Genomic DNA, 20,492 nt, shown 5'->3' on the forward strand with positions numbered 1-20,492 from the left:
TTTCAGAAGATATTAAGACATCAAAGCATTTGTTACGATGCATTTATTTATTTTTTATTTCCATTTCTTATCTGCTAGATATTTTCTATTGATAGATCCTATGGTCTTTCCAATTTGTGTATAGGAAAGAGGAAATTCGTATCCGTTTTCATGACTGCATTGGATACAGAATTGTTCAGAGTAGTACCTGCAAGTTAAATTAGTGCAACTGATTTTTTTTTTTTTCATCTCCAGATAATGCACTGTGTCTGCTATTTTAGGTTTTGATGCAGTATTAGAATTTTGAAAAATAGGTTTGATTTTTTTCCAGTCAATGTGAACAGCAAACCCCATGAACAATTCAAGGACATTCCAATAATTTAGAATTTCTGTGTTACAAGTTAATTATTTAGATAGAATGTGGATATGACTGACTAACAGTCTCTGCACCAAGACATGATTTTGATTGAATGGGCTACTCTTGGCATTGTTCCAGCATAAATTTTCCCCTTTTTATTTCTTTTGCCAAAAGTGCAGAAGAAAAACAAAGACCTGGAAAAGTTCCATGTCCTTTGGGAAATTCTAATGAATTATAAAAAGTAAATAATTACCTAGTTTTCTGTAGGAAAAATCTAAGATAGAGCATGATAAGTAAGAGCAGCAAGGGGAAGAAGCTCAAATAACCTCTGTAATACAGCAATTGAGAAGAGTACAATTGCACTAATGAATATATAACATATTGCTTGATGTTTTCCAGGAGCTTTTAACATTGTCTTGGAAGGTAAAAGACGGTAATACCCATTTACAAGGGAGTTTTATCTGTATTAAACTGTGCTTTGAAGATCAATGGTAGTGGTAGACTTTAGCTCACGTTCATATTTAGCTCACATTTGCAATGCAAGAAAAAAAATATTAAAATCTGCTGGGACTGAAAAAAGCATGAGCCCTGTTTTTTTGCGACATAATGGCTTCTTCAACATAGATAGATACTTGGTACTTGGTATCAGCTGGACACTTGGTAATGAAGACCTATATAGCAATTATCTGCCCTAAAACCTACTGTTCTCAGAAGTTTTTTAAGGTTGTTGTTGTTTTTTTGGTTTTTTGTTGGTGGTTTTTTTTCCCTCCCTTTGGCCAATAGAGCTCTTTTGCATGGATTTAATAACATCAGACATTTATTCTTAGCTATTCCAGTCATTTCTCAAAAATATGGGGTTTTTTGGTTGTTTTTTTTAAAAAACCCCCACAACTATATGCTTGTAGAACACATCATCTGTAGAAGGTGTTAACATGTTCCTGCTTCAGTCTTACTACAGTAAGATACTATAATATTAATAATTTACTGTCAGAGATTATTAGCTAGAATATGGAGCACAGATTTCTGGAAACTTTCTGATGCTTTTTTATCAGGAAAGGTGAATTCATTAAAACAAACAAACAAAATTGCTGAAAGCCACAGATTTCAATCATGTTTTGTTGTTATTGCTGTTTGTGTGTTTTTTATGAGAGTGGGTTTCTGATTTATTGAGGGAATTCTGCCTGAATTTCTACCAGCTTTTCCATACTAGACATTTCAGGGCAATTGGTACAGATGTAGGATATTCTGTTGTGGATCGAAGTCTTAATGGACTTCTGTGCATGCATTTGCTGGTTAATAAACCCTTCTGAGCTGGGACATTTTGAAGTTTTGAAGCAAAAGACAATTATTTACTGTGTGAAAAGAGAGGGGGTTTGATCCTGATTGTGGTGGAAACAGGGTTTAAGTAGAAAATCTTAAGAGCACCATTTTCCTGTACTTCTGCTTAAGCACTTGCAATTACATTAGCACATGGTAATTACATTAAGGCATGGCAGGACAGCCAGGGCATTGTGCGGCAGTTTGTGCAAGAGGTTGTGCAGGGAGGGCACTGCAACTTGCTTGTAGGTCCACAGCCCAGGGTCTCTAGGTGTCTGCCAAAATGGTGGGCACTCACCTCAGAGCTAAACCGCTGAGATGTCTGATGCACATACCCAGACAGAAGTGGCAAGGAAGGAGACTTCAGCACAGGTGGTCGGTTGAAATGAATGCCCAGACCCTTCTCCTGGTAAAAAGGTCAGTACCTGCACAAGGTGTGCACAGGTTGATGATCTGTTACGTCAGGTGGCCGAGTTGTAGGAAGCAGCTAAAAGGTTGTGCACTATTAGAGGGACCGAGACGGAGATAGATGGGTGGTTCCATAACCAAATACCTGCAGTGGGTACCACTGAGAATGAGGCACCTTTGACCCTGGTGACCCACAAAAGCAGGGCTCCGCTTCAGTCTCCACCCTCCAGCTTCACAACCAAAACCAGATGTGAAGCTTTAACAGCTGTAGACACCCACGAGCAAGGTCTGCAAGGAGAAACTGTACCAGCAGCACACAGTGGATACCATAAAAAGAAACGACGAGCGCTCGTAGTGGGTGACTCTCTGCTAAGGGGCACCGAGGCGCCCATCTGCTGACCTGAGAGGGAGTCACGGGAGGTATGCTGCCTTCCGGGAGCCAAGATCGGAGACATTGCTGAGAGGGTGCCACAATTTGTCAAGAGCAAAGACGATGATCCACTGCTGCTATTTCATGTGGGCGTGAATGACACTGCAAGCCAGAACCTGGGCAGAATCAAGGAAGACTACAAAGCCCTGGGGGTGCAAGTGGAAAACATTGGGGCCCAAGTTATCTTTCCCTCCATTCTACCAGTTGGAGGGAAGGGTGCAGCCAGAAATAGACATATAATGCATATCAACTCCTGGCTATGTGGCTGGTGCTGTCATAAGGGTTTTGGCTTTTATGACAATGGGACATTCTTTGATGATTATAACCTGTTAGGGAGGGATGCCCTTTCCAGAAAAGGCAAAGGAATCTTTGGCAGCAGGCTGGCCAACTTAGTGAAGTGGGTTTTAAACTGAAGGACTTGGGGGATGGGGTCCAAAGTGGCAATGCTCATGCCATTGCATCCTACTAGGGAATAAGCCAGGTCAATCTGAGCAGTGACAACCGGTCCTTAGCTGCCTCCCAAGACAAGAACCAGAAAGCCAACCACCTCAAGGATGTGTGTGGCTATGGTGGAACCTCTTGCACCCCTCCAGCGAAATCTACATATTCAATTACCTCTCTGAAATGCCTGTGCACCAACGCATGCAGCATGGGGAATAAACAGGAAGAACTAGAGATCTGTGTGTGGTCGCAGGGCCATGATCTCATTGCAGTTACACAGACATGGTGGGATAGCTCGCATGACTGGAATGCTGTCAAGGATGGCTACATACTTTTTGGGAAAGGCAGGCCAGCAAGGCGAGGTGGTGGAGTTGCTCTTTATGTGAGAGAGCACACGAAATGTATCGACCTCTGCCTGGGGGTGGATGAAGAATGAGTCGAGAGCTTATGGGTAAGGATTAAGGGGGAGGCTAATATGAGTGAAACTGTTGTGGGTCTTTATTACAGGCCACCTGATCAGGAAGAGGAAGTTGATGAGGCCTTCTACAGACAGCTGGAAGTAGCCTCATGATCACAGGCCCTGGTTCTCATGGGGGACTTCAACCACCCTGATATTTCCTGGAGAAGCCACACAACAAGGCATGCACAGTCCAGGAGGTTTCTGGAGAGCATTGATGACAACTTTTTGACACAGGTGGTAGAGGAGCCCACAAGGAGAGGCATGCTGCTAGATCTTGTACTAACAAACAAAGAAGGACTGGTTGAGGATGTGAAGGTTGGGGACAACCTTGGCTGTAGTGACCAAGAGATGGTGGAGTTCAGGATCCCAAGTGGAAGGAGCAGGGCAACAAGTAGCATTACAGCCCTGGACTTCAGGAGATCTAGGGGATCTAGAAGGTAGGAGAGTCCAAGAGAGCTGGTCAGTATTCAAACACCACTTCCTCCGAGCTTAAGACTGGTGCATCCCAAAGAGTGAGAAGCAAAGGAGGCAGGAGACCTGTATGGATGATCAAGGAGCTCCTGGGAAAAAATACAAAGGGAAGAAGGAAGTTTATAGAATGTGGAAAAGGGACTGGCCACTTGAGAGGAATATGGCAATGTAGTCAGAGAATGTAGGGATGCAACGAGGAAGGCTGAGGTCCACTTGGAATTAAATCTGGCAAGGGATGTCAAGGACAACGAGAAGGGCTTCTTCAAGTACATCAGCAGCAAAAGGAAACCTAGGCAAAATGTGGGCCTGCTGCTGAATGAGGTGGGTGCCCTGGTGACAGAGCATACAGAGAAGGCGGAGTTACTGAATGCCTCCTTTGCTTCAGTCTTTACTGCTAAGGCCAGCCATCAGGAATCCCAGACCCTGGAGGTAAGAGAGAAAGTCTGGAGAAAAGAAGACCTTCCCTTGGTCGAGAAGGATCAGGTTAGAGAACATCTAGGCAAACTCAACTTCTACAAATCCATGGGCCCTGATGGGATGCACCCACGAGTGCTCAGGGAGCTGGCAGATGGTATTGCTAAGTTGCTCTCCATCATCTTTGAAAGGTCATGAGAACAGGAGATGTTCCTGTGGACTGGAGGAAAGCCAATGTCACTTTCCTCTTCATAAAGGAAGGAGTACCCAGGAAACTACAGGGCAGTCAGTCTCACCTCCATCCCTGGAAAGGTGATGGAACAGCTCATTCTGGGGGTTATCAAGGAGGAAAAGAAGGTTATCAAGTGTGGTCAGCATGGATTCACCAAGGGGAAATCATCCCTGACCAATCTGATAGCCTTCTATGATGGCATGTCTGGCTGGGTGGATGAGAGGAGAGCAGTAGATTTTGTCTGCCTTGACTTCAGTAAGGCTTTTGACACTGCCTCCGTAACATCCTCATAAACAAGCTTAGGAAGTGTGGGTTGGATGAGTGGACAGTGAGGTGGGTTGAGAACTGGCTGAATGACAGAGCTCAGAGGGTTGTGATAAGCGGCGCAGAGTCTGGTTGGAGGCCTGTAGTGGTGTGCCCCAACGGTCAGTGCTTGATCCAATCTTATTCAACATATTCATCAATGACCTGGGCAAGGGGACAGAGTGTACCCTCACCAAATTTGCTGATGATATCAAACTGGGAGGAGTGGCCGACACAGCAGGAGGCTGTGCTGTCATTCAGCGAGACCTGGACAGGCTGCAGAGTTGGGTGGGAAGGAACCAAATGAAATTCAACAAGGGCAAGTGCAGGGTCCTGCACCCAGGGAGGAATAACCCCAAGCACCAGTACAGGTTAGGGGGTGACCAGCGCTGTGGAGAAAGACTAGTTAACCATGACCAGCAGTGTGCCCTTGTGGCCAAGGCGGCCAATGGTACCTGGGGTGCATTAAGAGCGTGGCCAGCAGGTCGAGGGAGGTTCTCCTCCCTCTCTGCTCTGCCCTGCTGAGGCCACATCTGAGTTCTGTGTCCAGTTCTGGGCTCCCCACTTCAAGACAGACAGGGAACTACTGGGGAGAGTCCAGCGGAGGGCTACGAGGATGATGAGGGGCCTGGAGCATTTCTGGTATGAGGAAGGGCTGAGAGAGCTGGGGCTGTTTAACCTGGAGAGGAGAAGACTGAGAGGGGATCTCATCAGTGCTTATCAATATCTAAAGCATGGGTATCTAGAGGATGAGGCCAGGCTCTTCTCAGTGATTCCCAGTGACAGGACAAGGGGCAACAGGCACAAACTGGAACACAGGAATTCCCATATGAATATGACGAAAAGATGATTTACTGTAAGGGTGACTAAGGGCTGCCCAGAGAGGTTGTGGAGTTTCCTTCTCTGGAGAGATTCCAAACCCACCTGGATGTGATCCTGTGCGACCTGCTCTGGGTGATCCTGCTTTAGCAAGGGGCTGGACTAGATGATCTCCAGAGGTCCCTTCCAACCCCTAGCAATCTGGGATTCTGTGATTCCATGACATCATTTATAACTTATAACTGAAGATGTATCAGAAAATCTGTTTTAGTTTGGTTTAAAAAGACCTATAATTTAAAAAAAAATAAAAAAAATAATTTCGAGTCATTCTTCCATAAGTTTCTTTGTTTCGTTTGATTATTTGCTTAAATTACAAATGTTACTACCTTGCTGAACCACGTTTGGGTTTGGGCTGCCTCTAAACCAACAGTCAATATATGTGCCATCTACTTGTATACACATGAAAAATGGAACTTACCATGTGGAAAAGTCACATAGTCCATCTAGTACAAACCTTTGTTTGACATGAACAAAATTGTATGTTTCTGAGGAAGAAGCGAAAACATTAAACTCATTAAAGTTGAGGTATCATCGCTTTGCATAAGTCTCATGCCTATGCCTAAAGGAATAGATGATAACCATGGAGTTTCTGCCTATATGGGAGCTAGTACAAATTCTGGGACTAAAAATTATGACAGATCAGTGAACAGAAGAAGAACACAATAAAAATGTCATGGAAGACAGTGTAACTCTGATGGAAGTTTATAAACTGAGCTAAAGTACACAGTAAAGAAAAATAAATCTGAATTCAAGAAAAGTAGAACATGAGAAAAAGGACCAAATCCATTGAACTGTAGGAGACAGAATAGTAAAATGTCAACTAGATCAATGATACTCTACAGGAAAAAACAACAACAATTACTTCAGAAAGGTTGGAAAGATTATCAGTTTGGGAACAAAATAAAAAGGATCTGACAGAATACTGGTCACATTCTAAAATAAGCATATTAAATATGACAGTAGATCTGAGCAAAGAACATAAACACTTTTTTCTGTGATAACTGGAATAAAACATAGTGATAGAGATATTCCTGCTTCTATTATAGCAGACTGTAAGGACTATTCTGTAGAATAAATGTTGAGAGAGGAAGAGGAATTAATTGTTATTCAGCTAACATCCTGGCCCAATGTCATTAAATACAGTACATTAAAATACATTAAAAACAGCTAGAGACCTGCTTTGTTGTTTGCCATGGTCGATAAGATTTCATAGCATAAGATGACTCAATTTTATTCAAAGTATTTTGGAGGATCAACATAGCCTAAAAATATGGGTGACTTTTATTGATTCTTACAATTTCTTGCTTATGTGGATTTTTATTCCATAGGGAATATTGCCCTGGAAAGTAAACAGAAGAGACCTCAGATTTGCAAATAATAATAAATTATTATGTATTATTTCCTTCGTTTACACATGATCAAAGATGATACACTTCTACAATGAAGGGCAAAAAGTAATCTAGCACATTACCTATACTAGTGATGAGAAACAGACAGTTATGAAAATAGTGCCTACAGAAAGAGACTTAAGTGATAGTCTGAAATATACTTGAATTATTCACAAGAGAGTCCATTGAGATGGACTGGGGTCCCCAGTTCAAGAAAGACAGGAAACTACTGGAGAGAGTAGTTCTATGCATTTAGGATGACATGACCATCATTCTAGAAACTACCAGAAATATGAAAAAAAAAAGAAAAATACTGTTTTAACAGGTTTTAACAATGTGTTATATCTTTTTTTTTTTTTTTGTTGGGAATATTTTCAGATTTAAATATTAAAAACTCATTATATTTCCAAATAGACATTACAATAGTGAAGTGAAAAGAAATTCCAGCATTTATGTGAAAAACTTAGTGTTTTGATAGAACAATTGGTGTAAGTTAATGACTAATGAATAATTAAACATCTCTGAGAACATTTTAATGGTCCATGACTTTGCCGTAGGCTGTTAAACTACAGTTCAGTCCTTAGATAGCAAATGATTTAGAGGTGCCGATACAATATTATTAATATCTTCAAACCTCTTTTGAAGACACAGATGTTCTTGGGAACTGTTGCTATATAAAACATTCCACAGTAAAATTAACTGTTGTAATTCATGATGTGCCCCGACATTCTTGAGGTTTGAGAAAAGTCTGACTTAGCAAACATAGCTGAAAATAACTTCCTGCTTAATATTATTTAGATCACAAACTTTCTGATTTTTTTTTTCAAAATGAACACTTATTACATCATTGTTTTACTACTCTGATTGTTGATATGAAATTATGATTTAAATTCTAATGCCAGGACTGGCAAGACTTCATCTGAGGTTGGGCAGACCAATAAAACCCAAACAAACAAAATCCAAAACCACTCACCCCAAATATTCATTTCTTGCTGCCTTAACAGGTAAATGTCACTGTCATCTGAGCACACACTTTGCTTCTGTTCACCTGTCTAAGCTTTTTATTTTTTGGCCATGTGTTCCCACTAAAAGTTTCAATTTCTGCTTTCTTGTTCTCTGTAACTGTAGTTTGGGTTAGGGTCTTTCACCTTTAAGTTTTAAATAAAATGTTAGCTATTAAACAGCTTGCTTATATTCCTGTTTCCATCCATTTATTCCTGATTTGTTTGGAGTTACTTTGTTTTTATAAGCTAAGTGTTAAAGAAGTGCTTGGAACCTTTCTAAAAATTGATGAAAATAGAAGGCTTGGCAACAGCGAGCTGTAAATTCCACTTGCTCCCTTTGCATGTATGTTGCAGAGTAGTTCTATAGCATGGAATGTTCTTGGGGAAAGCCTCACTTTGCATACCTTCTACAGTACATTTTTCCTTTGGAAGTAAGATTAAAATAGATTGTGGTAAGTTCTTCTGTAGTGTCTTTAATAAAAGGAAGAATGGGGAGAAAAAAATAAAAAGAAAAAGAAAAAAATAAAGGAATGGCTTACTTTGTATGGTTGAAAAGGAAAATTCTGATTGGCTGCCAAAGGTGTGAAATGGCCAAAATGGAAATCTTGATTCATTCTTTGTATATTGGTTTCACGTCAGTGCAACTGCACTAAAATCAATTATGTAAGAATGTACTGATAGAAGTATAGCCTAACTTTTTGTTTAGGACAAGAGGTTTATGTATAAAATGAATTTATGTAATTCTCTATCAAAACTTGCTAGTCAGCCTGATACGCTAATTGCATAAACAAGATGATGAACAAAGCAGAAGACTATTTACATTCCAGTGTGCACATATCTTAAACACTTAGCTGATTTTCTGTGAGCATCCTGTCAAAATTAAAGCACAGCTGTTGCATGATGAGGAGAATTACAGACAAAAAATATTTCCTTCAGTGGGAGCTGAAACCAGTCATTATTTAGCGGAAAGAATTCAGTGCCTCACTGATTTGTTCCCCTACACTTAATGGCACCCTTCTAACTTAAATCACTTCCATGCAATAAATTTATGGATTGAACCCCAGTGAGTACAGACTGAGATAGCTCTTCTCAGCTCAAAGATGTTTAAGTTTATGCAAATAGAAAATCAGTCTGTGATAGATAAATTCAGGATGTACCTTCACTCATAACTAATAACGAGTATAAGCCTTTTAAGTATTTTCTAAGTTTCTCGAAGGTTGTTGAACATTGAAATCATTTCTTAATCAGTACTCAGTCACAACGAGAAGGCAGACTGCGTATTCTGAAATTGGTAATTGGCAGATGCAAAGTGGGAAAAGTTAAAAGACTACAAAATCAAATGACATTTCACACAGATACTCTGCCAGTTGTGTCTCGCACTACTATTTACAACTATTCATATAGTCCATGCACATACTTTAATAACAGATAAATGGGAAAGCAGTTCAGTTTGCCCTAAGGAAGAAAACAGAATGTAAAATATAGAGTAACCTGTAATTTTGGTATCATTGGCTCTACAGTCAAACATGCCTGCCTCACACTACACTTAGTGGAAAAAAACAAGCCAGCTGAAGTAAGAATAATCACACAGAAAATTGCTAGAAGGAGGTAAAATTCAATCTGAACTTCTGTGTGGCTCAAGACTTTAAGAAGAAATTGTACAGCTCGTATCAGGTTTCACACTGAACCAATTAAGAAATCAAGAAGTGAAGAAAATAAAATCTTCACTGAAAGAAAGAAAGGACCTGCTTGGCTTTTATTTCTTAGCAGACATTAGGTTATTCTTTAATAAAGACCTGAGATTCAGAATGTCGTGTGGTTTCTGAGAGAGAAAAACTAAACCTTACAAAAAGATCTCTGAAGTTATACAATTGTTATAAATTCCTCCAACTCTCAGCAAACTTTGGGAAAAAAATATAGAGAAACAGACCAAATAATCATCTCTTCTATCTCTGTTCTTAGTTTCCATTGACTTTTGATGTTGGTTTCCTCCAGATCCCTTTTAATGAGCTCTAACTTTTGGCTCTGTTCTTATTCAAATGCACTTTTGGTATTATTCTAGTTTAATTAAACATTTTTTTAATTATTATTTTCATGGTGAACTCAACATTTGCTCAAAAGCCTGTTGCAACCAGAAGTTTTTCTTGCCTCTTTTTGTTAATAACTTCAGTAGGTTTTAATTAAGAATTTTGAGGAATAAGGATGACAATAAAAATGAGCATTTAGGTTATGAGCTGCAGTTCTGTGGAATCAACATGTCTTCTAAATGTCCCAGCAAGGAGAGAGGATTAGGCTAGATTTCAATTGCAGGCTTGCATCTGTATTTGAGCATTGCACTTCTAGTTTTATAAGCTTTGTTTAGTCAAAAAAGGTTGGCTGAATAGCTATTGATTGAAAATAATTTTGATTTACATGAATAAGAATGTCATACTTTACTTTAAAAACCACTGGAATTATTTAGGTATGGAAGAACAATCCATGGAATACAATATTTTCTTATACTGAGTATTTGGAGGATGTAGGTTTTAGTTTCTTTAATAGAACTTCTATATAATATATTTATTAGTTCTATTTATTAGAATCACAGCCTTTTCATAAAATAGAGTTTAAATTCACCATGGGTTTCTCCTGTAGGTTAGTCAAGTGGCTCCTGATCGATTGGTGATGTTTACATTGAAATGAAGGTGATCAAATCAAATTCAGAAAACAATGAACTAGTCCACTAATTCATGCAAGACCCAAATGAAATTTGAACCTTTGACAAGTTATGTTCTCTCTCATTTTCTAACAGTGTTTGAATACCTTTAAAATCCCAGAGAATCCAGAGATCAATAACAATAGAGATGGGATCTTTCTAATCGCACAAAGCCAAATTTGTGTCATCCTGCAGGAAAGACAATCTTTCAGCACTAACACCTGTGCAGATAACATGGGAAAGTCATACACTATTTAAGAAGGGTCAAAGTAGCACAACCAATGTGCTGACCCTGGGAGGACAGCAATGCCAGATGTATGCATGGATCACTGACAAAGTTATGGAGAAGAGAAGCTCTAACAAGAATGTACAGACCACACTACATTCAGCTGATGTTGCAGTGCTCCCAGCAACTGAAAATACTAATACCAGGAGATATCAGGAACTTATTCAAGCACGGTGGCTAGCTGTATACTGTTTGTGAAGAGCGTATGGTAAAGCAATAAAAAAAGAGCCAAAAATATTTCTTTACTTGGTAAAACTAAAATTTCTACCTCCCATCATAGCCAGTTCTTGGGATATATTTATATAATTGTCTTTTTTACTGCTGAAGTGAAGTTTTTTCTATCCTGCAGCTCTAATAAAACACAATGAATATAACTTGAAATAATAACAAGAGGTTTAAAATTCAGATTTTAATATAATTTATCACAATTATATTATATTTATTATGGTATAATGTAATGTATAAAGAATTATAATTTATGGTTTAATAATTTTTGTTTTATTAAAGTTATGAATGTAATAATATTCTTCCTAGATATTGCTTTAGTGATACAATTATGTATTCTTTTTAATATGCTGTTCTGTACCTCTAAAATATTAAAAAGAATAGAAAATAGGTCACGGAGCAATTTGATCATGTAAATCAGGTAAAGACTTCAGCAAGGCCAAAAGAAGGAAGTGTACACATTAATTTTATATGTATATAAATGAGTAAATGAACAGGACATCAGTGATCACCGTGTGTGTGTATATATATGTGTGTGTGTGTACGTTTTAACCATTCCTGTGTAAAGATTGTGAGTTTAGACTACTGATGTCAGTAGAATCATCACTTCTCTTTCTGTTGTCTGTTTCAAAGTACAGTCTTTGAATTGAAGATAGTGCCTTCTTTTGGTTCTGTACAGATCCTGTGATAGACACCAGTGGAAACATCTTGCTGATTTGCATTGCACTGGAGCCCATCCATCTAAGAGATGTGGCTTCAGTGTGCTTCATACTGTTTATTCATCCATTAAAGATGTATGTGTACAACTCAAAATTCAAGGAAGCTTGCATTAGCAATTAATGAAAAAAAATCAATGATGTTTTAGGTAGATTAAAAGTCTTCTAATGACGAGTCCATGAAATGGCGCACTTGGATTAATCATTAATAAGAGAGCTGCATTTGTGTCATCAGTTTGCAGTAATGTGATCTTAATACATAGTTTAAAACAAATGGAAACAATGGGTAGTCTTAAGTTATTAGAAAATAAATATTTTTATTTTTTTTTACAAATGGATACTGGAAAAAATATTCAGAAGAAAACACTGAATGCCATAATTATTTAAACTATGCATTTTTCCTTCGTGAAAAGTATACAAGACTACAACTTGTGTTCTGTTGTGGAATGAAGCTGAAATCTTCTGAACCTTTTTGAAAGCAATGATATACTGTTGTTGACATTTTATGTTTCAGGAAGACCTAGGTAAATGTGGCTAAGGGCTCATCTTCAAAATTCAAATGTCTACACCTGATGCAGGAAGGCTTTTTTAGTCTGAAAACTCTGAAACTCACACTTACCAAGGCATACTATCCCATTAAGCAGTACTGTCCTGTTTGGTAGCGTCATGTTCAATGTTCAAAGGAGGGTATTCAGCTTTCTTGACTTAGACCTGTATAGAAGACAATACCTAAATTCCTTGCATGTTGCAAAGTATTTATTAAAAAAAAAAAAAAAAATAAAAAAAATCTTACCTATGTTGATTGTCTTCTTTCTAAGAGCTCTCATATTGCTAACATAGCACTTTCAAAATTGAGATGCTAAATGTCGTCAGCATTGGTGATACAGTTTCTCCAAGCAAGAAAACATCAGCTTGTGTGTCTGGATTCTAAAATGTTCATTTAGAATAGAATAGAATAGAATAGAATAGAATAGAATAGAATAGAATAGAATAGAATAGAATAGAATAGAATAGAATAGAATAAATAGTTCAGCTGGAAGGAACCTACAACATCTAGTCCAACTGCCTGACCACTTCAGGGCTGACCAGAAGTTAAAGCATGGTATTAAAGGCATTGTCCAAATACCTCTTAAACACTGACAGGCTTGGGCCATTGACCACCTCTCCAGGAAGCCTGTCCCAGGGTTTGACCATACTCTTGATAAAGAAATGCTTCCTAATGTCCAATCTAAACCTCCCCTGGCACAGCTTTGAACCATTCCCAGCCATACTGTCCCTGGATCCCAGGGAGAAGAGCTCAGCACCTCCCACTCCACTTCCCCTCCTCAGGAAGCTGCAGAGAGCCATGAGGTTGTCTCTCAGCCTCCTTTTCTCCAAACAAGATGAACTCGGTATCCTTAGCTGCTCTTCATAGGACACACCTTCCAGCCCTGTCACTGGCTTGGTTACCCTCCTGTGGACACATTCAAGTACCTTCAGATCCTTCTCAAATTGTGGGCCCCAGAACTGCACAGTACTCAAGGTGAGGCCGCACCAATGATAAATGCAGCAGGACAATCCCCCCTCTTGACCCGCTGGTTGTGCTGTGTTTGATGCCCCCAGGATGGGGTTTGCCCTCTGGGCTGCCAGGGCACACTGCGGGCTCACACTGAGCCTGCTGCTGACCAGCACCCCCAGATCCCTTTCTGCAGCGCTGCTCTCCAGCCACTTATCTCCCAATCTACATTGTGCCCAGTGTTACTCCATCCCAGGTGCAGAATCTCACATTTGGTCTTTTTAAATTTCATGCCATTGATGATTGTCCAATGCTCCAGTCTATCTAGATCCCTCTGCAAGGTCTCTTGTTCCTTCAGAGGGTCAACAGCACCTCCCAGTTTGGTATCATCAGCAAACCTGTTAATGGTGCGTGCAGCTCCTGCTTCCAAGAGATGTAGTCGATATCTCATGACTCCACTTTCACTGTTACACTAGCTTTAGCAATATAGTGCAAGTATTGCTGCCTCCAGTAATAGATTCATACTGGGTGAGGCATGCTGAGACTGATTCTTTGTCCCTGCATACAGGAGAGTCCATCACAGTCAAATGCTTGACTCTACTCTTTCTTTGGAAGATGAATATTGTAGACACAATATAGGGAAGAAACAAAGCATGCTCAAATGTAAAGTCTAATCTTATCAAATTTCAGAAACATAAACTTTCACTCTTGCATTACTTTGCCATTTGAAGAGTATATTTAATAATTATTACACATAAATAACTTATTTATACAACATGCCACTGTTCCTTGAATCTTCATAACTTGATAAGAATAATCGCTTAATTTTGGCTTTTCTGGTTTTGCATTAATTAGTAAATGAAGCAAATATATTTTTTTTCAAGTACATAGGACTTTTAATTGCTATGTCACAAAACTGACATAAACCTTCAGCTCCTTTATTGCATTTTAAGTATTTCAGATAGAAATAGCTTTTTTTAGGTATTTACGTTTTGGTTGTGAGGAAGTAGAATTACACTAAGCTTTAATGTGAAAATATAGCAACATATCCTAAACTACCTAAAATAATTGCTAAACATTGCACATGTAATGTATTTACAGTTTGGCATACAATCTTGGTTTCATCTGAAGTAAGATATAAAATATTTTAGGAATGACTGCTTAAAAATGTGTCACATCTTATGTGAATAAACTTGTATATATAATATAACAACTAACAATACAACTAACGTATTTATAATTCGTAATTATACTAAGTGCAAAATACTTTTCCACTTAAACTTTTTTTTCCTTGGAGTTATATAATTATAGAATTAGAACCTAAAAAATGTAGGAAATATGCTAGAATGATTGCTGGAAGGATGATGAATCATTATTAATTGCTTTAGGATGTAGCCATATCTTGGAGATACAACTTCTGATCCACCTTGGGATCACTAAGTTTTCAGTCAAAAACCTGGAACTGAGAGTCCTATAGTGTTCTGTGTGGAGTCTGCCTGTTTGGTCACAGTACCGATGTAGCCAGAAGGATGCCTCACACTTTTTATCTCTTACCTAATGCTAAGTGGAAGTGAAATTTCCCCTAAAAAATAGCATTGGCCTAGCCTGAAGGTGTTGGGTCACCCTAATTAAATGACTATTACTGTGAAAAGCTCATAAGAATTCCATTTACTCATCTAAAAGCCCTGTATAAGTTACATCAGGAGGTTATGGAAGAACACAACTCTCCATCAAACTTCTTGTAGGACTGATTAAATGACACCTGCAAAACTACCTCTGTGGAGGATGTGGCAGGGCAAAAGTTGGTGTAAGTTCTGTCACCTTGCACTAGTGGTTCAATTGCTGTGCCAACAGGGATGTACTTTTATAGAGAGAAATTAAATGGAATAGTTACTTAGTAAAAACTGTCATAAGCTTCTGGAATTTTCTTGAAGAATCATAGGGCTCCTTTTGTCTAGAAACTACTAGAAGTTATAACATAGTTTTTCTATGGTCCCTTCCAACTGAAACCATTCCATGATTCCATGTGAAAGATGTCCATGCCCATGGCACAGGATTGGACTCAATCATCTTTAATGGTCACTTCCAGTTCAAACCATTCCATGATAAAAGTTTAAGTTCTGGCATATCTGCCTTCAAGAAGGCACATCATTGTCCAGGGCTCATGGATCAGCTCAATCTACTACGAAAATCCTTGTCCATGCTATGTTACTATGTTCCTATTTGGTTTATACACTGGAAATTAGTAGATCTGTCTGAAATTTTATGTAAAGTCTGTGTTTCTCACTGTTTATACAGAAGGGCCAACATTTTCAGTCCAACTTTCAGCTGAGATTTAGTGAAACCAAGCCTTAATGACTATATTGAAATGTCTCTCCTACTGATCTTCCAGTTTGCATGCTGATGTATGAACCCTGAATGCAGTGTGATGGGAATGGAGTGGTGGATACATGGAACTGGTGATGTATGAGGCAGTGCAAACTCTTCTATAATAAACCCTGTTTTCTCACATACAATGTGGTTTTATGTACCTTTATTTGCCAGATGATTTAACAAAAACATAAAAGTTTTACCCAATTTTTATGTGCAGCTAAGGTAATTTATTTTTAACTGGAGACATATCACTTTGAGTTTATATGGCATAAGCACAAAGACAGGCTTTTAAAAAATATACTCCTTTTTTCCTATTACTATATTTTTGGTTGTTTGCAGTAATATTGGTTCTCAATCAGACTAGGTTATAATTCAACTACAGGATTCTGCTGCGTATTTGTGACTTCTGAAGGTCAGTGAAAACCACTGCCTTCTCTCTCACCTGGCACCACGTCATTTTCATATGTAAATAAATACAAAGCTTCATATCTGAGAATTCACGTGATATGAAATTCAGGAGTTGTGGAACAGGAAAGAGAGCACACATTTATTTTACAAATAGTGTGGCTTTGCTTTTTGATTTTTCTTGTGGTCTAAATCATAGACAATGAAATAATTCTGTATTCTTTTATATTTGAAAGATACACAGTGAAGAAATTAATGTGATTGAGCTCTTCAATTTTCAAGCTGTCACTGAGAGGAGAAAAGGAAAAAACTGTAGCTACAGATCTTGTATATGGAAGTACTGTTTATAAAAATCCTCTGAATTTTGTATTAGTCGTAATTACAGCTAAAGACACATAGGAAGGAAATCTATAGATTTCAGCCTCCAAATGAGAAATATTCCAGCTAGATTTTACCGTGGTACTTAACTTAATTGTGTTCTCCCTCAGAAATCTGTTTTAAAGAAACATTGTGTTTAGTTTGTCAAGCAGTGTTAGTTCTAGAGTGTAGATATGGGCGAATATTGGCCTTGAGGTATCTGCACTTAGTGAATTAGATTAAAATATCTGGGTTTTAGCTTGTTTCTCAATTCCTCTTAATTCAGGTAAACTCCTTCCCTTTAATCCAGTCACTCTCTACTAAATTTCTCAAAATGTCACTTATGAAGAGTAGCTACATTGAGTGACAGGAGTAAAAATTCTTTGCTTTTTGCATACTAAAATTGCGAGAGTTGCTGCCCTTTCATTACTCCTTAGGTATGTTGAGCAACAGGAAGAGGACTACTTCACCTGTTATGCCCCTACTGAAAATAAATTTCTGTGCAGAAAGGTCACCCAAGAGTTCTTCAAAGAGTTATGCAGTTCAGATTGCTTTTTTGGGGGGGGGGGGGGTGTGTGTTCCCTAACAAGACAGTACTATTTTCAATCAATGATATTGTAGGCAGATTGTAAGAGAGATCATGAAGATATCTGGTATGAATCTGTCCCCCAAGGGGATTCACAGAAGCATGGAATCGCAGAATGATAGGGGTTGTCAGGAGATCATCTAGTCCAACCCCCCTGCCAGAGCAGGATCACCCAGAGCAGGTTGCACAGGATGGTGTCCAGGTGGGTTTTGAATCTCTCCAGAGAAGGAGACTCCACAACCTCTCTGGGCAGCCTGTCCCAGTGCTCGGTCACCCTCACAGTGAAGAAGTTTTTCCTGACATTCAGATGGAACTTCCTGTGTTCCAGTTTGTGCCCGTTGCCCTTTGTCCTGTCACTGGGAATCACTGAAAAGAGCCTCGACTTGCTGGCCATTCTCTTCTTCATGCACCCCAGGACACCATTGGCCTTCTTGGCCACGAGGGCACACTTCTGGTCATGGAGGGCTTGTTGTCTACCAGGACTCCCAGGTCCTTCTCCGCAGAGCTGCTTCCCAGCAGGTCAACCCCTCACCTGTACTGGTGCTGGGGTTATTCCTCCCTTGGTGCAAGACCCTGCACTTGCCCTTATTGAACTTCATTTGGTTCCTTCCCGCCCAACTCTCTAGCCTGTCTAGATCTGTTGGTACAACATCCTCTAAGGAGAACTTAAGGCTTTAAGATATTTAAGTGTTGCTCTTTTTCTTTTATAATTTTTTATTTTATTTATTACCTCAAGACACTGGTTCTGAAAAGCTACCCAAAAATCAGAGGGTCATAACCAAGGCATTGTTCCTGCAAGTGGGATCAACTGCTCTGAAATAGTTATTCATATATTAGTAGGGATTATTAATACTTGTATTATAGGTGGTCAGAATATTGCAGTGAAAGTCATCTTCGCTGAGAATGCTACTTGGTAAAAATCAATAGATTTTGTTGTATCTGTTTGACAGAGAACGATAAAGAGATGAAGGGAAAGTTTCTACAACAGCAATTAGCCCAAACTTGTCAATGCTGACTTGTAGAAAAACATCTTTAAGCTCATGTAAAGATCAGCACAATTCAGCACGGCATTTTCATCACCAGTCTACAGGTTGTTCTGGGAGTCTGGAAATAGGAAAACAAACAAATATAAATCTTTCAAACTAAACATGCTGAAAGACAATTTGGTTTTGTTTTTAAAATATCCCAGGTTTCACCATACAAAGATATATATTCAGAACTGCTTTGGTCGATGTACCTAGAAATTCTCTGAGGCAGAAGCTCAGTTCTTGACAAAGAACATGCTGGAAATAAGCTCTGAAAGATTTAGTTTGAAAAAAGAAGGGAAAAAAAACGAAGAAGAAACTAGAGTTACAGAGCAGTATTGTGGATGTTTATTGTCTTTTTTAAAATTGTTATTATTTTTAAATTATTATTTTTTTGTATTATTTTTAAATCACTTCTCTGATAAAACTTTAAGGGATCTCTAAATTAATTCAGTTCTTATGGGCCTTTAATTTGGTTTTACTGCTCCTTCTTTCCCACAAGATCAACCTTATGGAAAACACAAGCTTCTACTGTTCAGTACTTACAGCCCTTTATGGAGAACTACTGCATGATTGGATTTTCCCTCCATAAATACATATATTTGTCTCAAAACTCATAAGGAGGATTTAACACCTTAGCAATATTTTCAAGTAAATAGTCCTTTGAGAGCAATGGTGGTGGAAAGGATTTTCAGATGTGAATAATGTGAAATATGAAAAGTAAGCCTGCTTTTGATGGATTTCTAAAGGGAAAAAGTACAGACCTTTTCTACAGCACAGTGAAATGTTACAGCAGTAGAGGTGAAACAGTGATCTAAGGAGGAGATAATGTAATAATCCTTACAGAGTATGTATGTGCTCGGTTCTGTTGCATGAGAGGCTTGAAGTTATCCAGCAAGAAGAGTAAGTAGCAAGATGATAAGATCCCAGACTGAAAAAATGAACTTGTTGAAAATGACAACCTGAGAGAGTGCTGGAGGTTGTAGATTGAAACCATCTACCTCCTTAACAATATGCTTCATTGAGCCTGCTGTAAGCATGAATTTGGAACTATGTGAACATGGAAGTTTGATTTTAAAATATGGAAAATTAAAAAAAACTTTAATTACAAGGCAAAAATGTAAATTAAATGTGACATTAATGATATAACCAGAAAAGCTGCTCTGAAGTCTGTAACTGGATTTTTAGGACTATTCACATGGCCTAAGGATTCTATAAATTAATGAAAATTCAAAAATACTCATTTAGATCACTATGTAAATGGATGAATGTATTTCAGAAATACATTTTCATTTAAAGTTTTGTCTGTCTTTTTGCTGACATTCTTTTTTTGTTCTTACTTCATGTTTTAGCCAATATTTGGCAACAGTAAACAGTCTTCTGCTCCTATCTATATCATGACCATTGTTATGTAAAATTATCTGTACGAAAGACATTTTACTTTTACCCTCAGAAAATGTGCTTTAACATTATTATTTTTCTTTTGAAATCTACTCTTTAAAGAAAAAATCAGAGAGCAGATAAAATACTTGAACAATTACCTTTCCTACTGTGTCTTTGATGCCTTAGTTATTATTTGAATATATTTTCTTCTTAAATCTATCTTCCACTTGCCAATGGATCTAATGAATAGAACATCAAAGAACATTTTATCTCATCATTCCCAAGGTGGCTAGCATTTGGATTCATGCAGGTTTGCACGTGTAAACTTTTGTATGCTGTGTTATGCCAGAACTAATACGGGCACAGTCTTTTGTCAGAAATAAAACTTTTTTCCTGAAATGTTCTGGCCTCTGAACTGCTAGACATTTTGAAAATACAACCCAAGCTTGAAATGATCTTGCTGTACCAAACATAAGATCACCTTCCTCTTAATATTGTGTATCTGCTGTCTGCAGATATATTCCTCTTTAACAGATCTCATATTTTAAATAGTCTTAACCTAGACTATCAGGTTGTTTGTGCCCTTATACATCAGGAAAATGTTTTAAAGATCACCATGATATAGTTGGTTTGCTGCTTTTTACTTTCTTTTTAACATGAAATGTTAAATGTTTTGGAGTGATGACTTCCTATTTGAAGTGGCATTTTGTTTTGTTTTACTATACTTTGGTGTAGAGTTTCCCATACAAGTCAGGAGAGATGGTGCATTTGTGCATTCCTGGGAACAGGCAGCAAGCCAAGTGTGTCCCTCTTACTGAGTGCACAGATCTGCTACTGGCTGTGGGGATAGTTTGACCTGTCT

The sequence above is a fragment of the Balearica regulorum genome, chromosome 8, assembly GCF_011004875.1.
Source record: "Balearica regulorum gibbericeps isolate bBalReg1 chromosome 8, bBalReg1.pri, whole genome shotgun sequence".
NCBI classification, from domain to species: Eukaryota; Metazoa; Chordata; class Aves; order Gruiformes; family Gruidae; genus Balearica; species Balearica regulorum.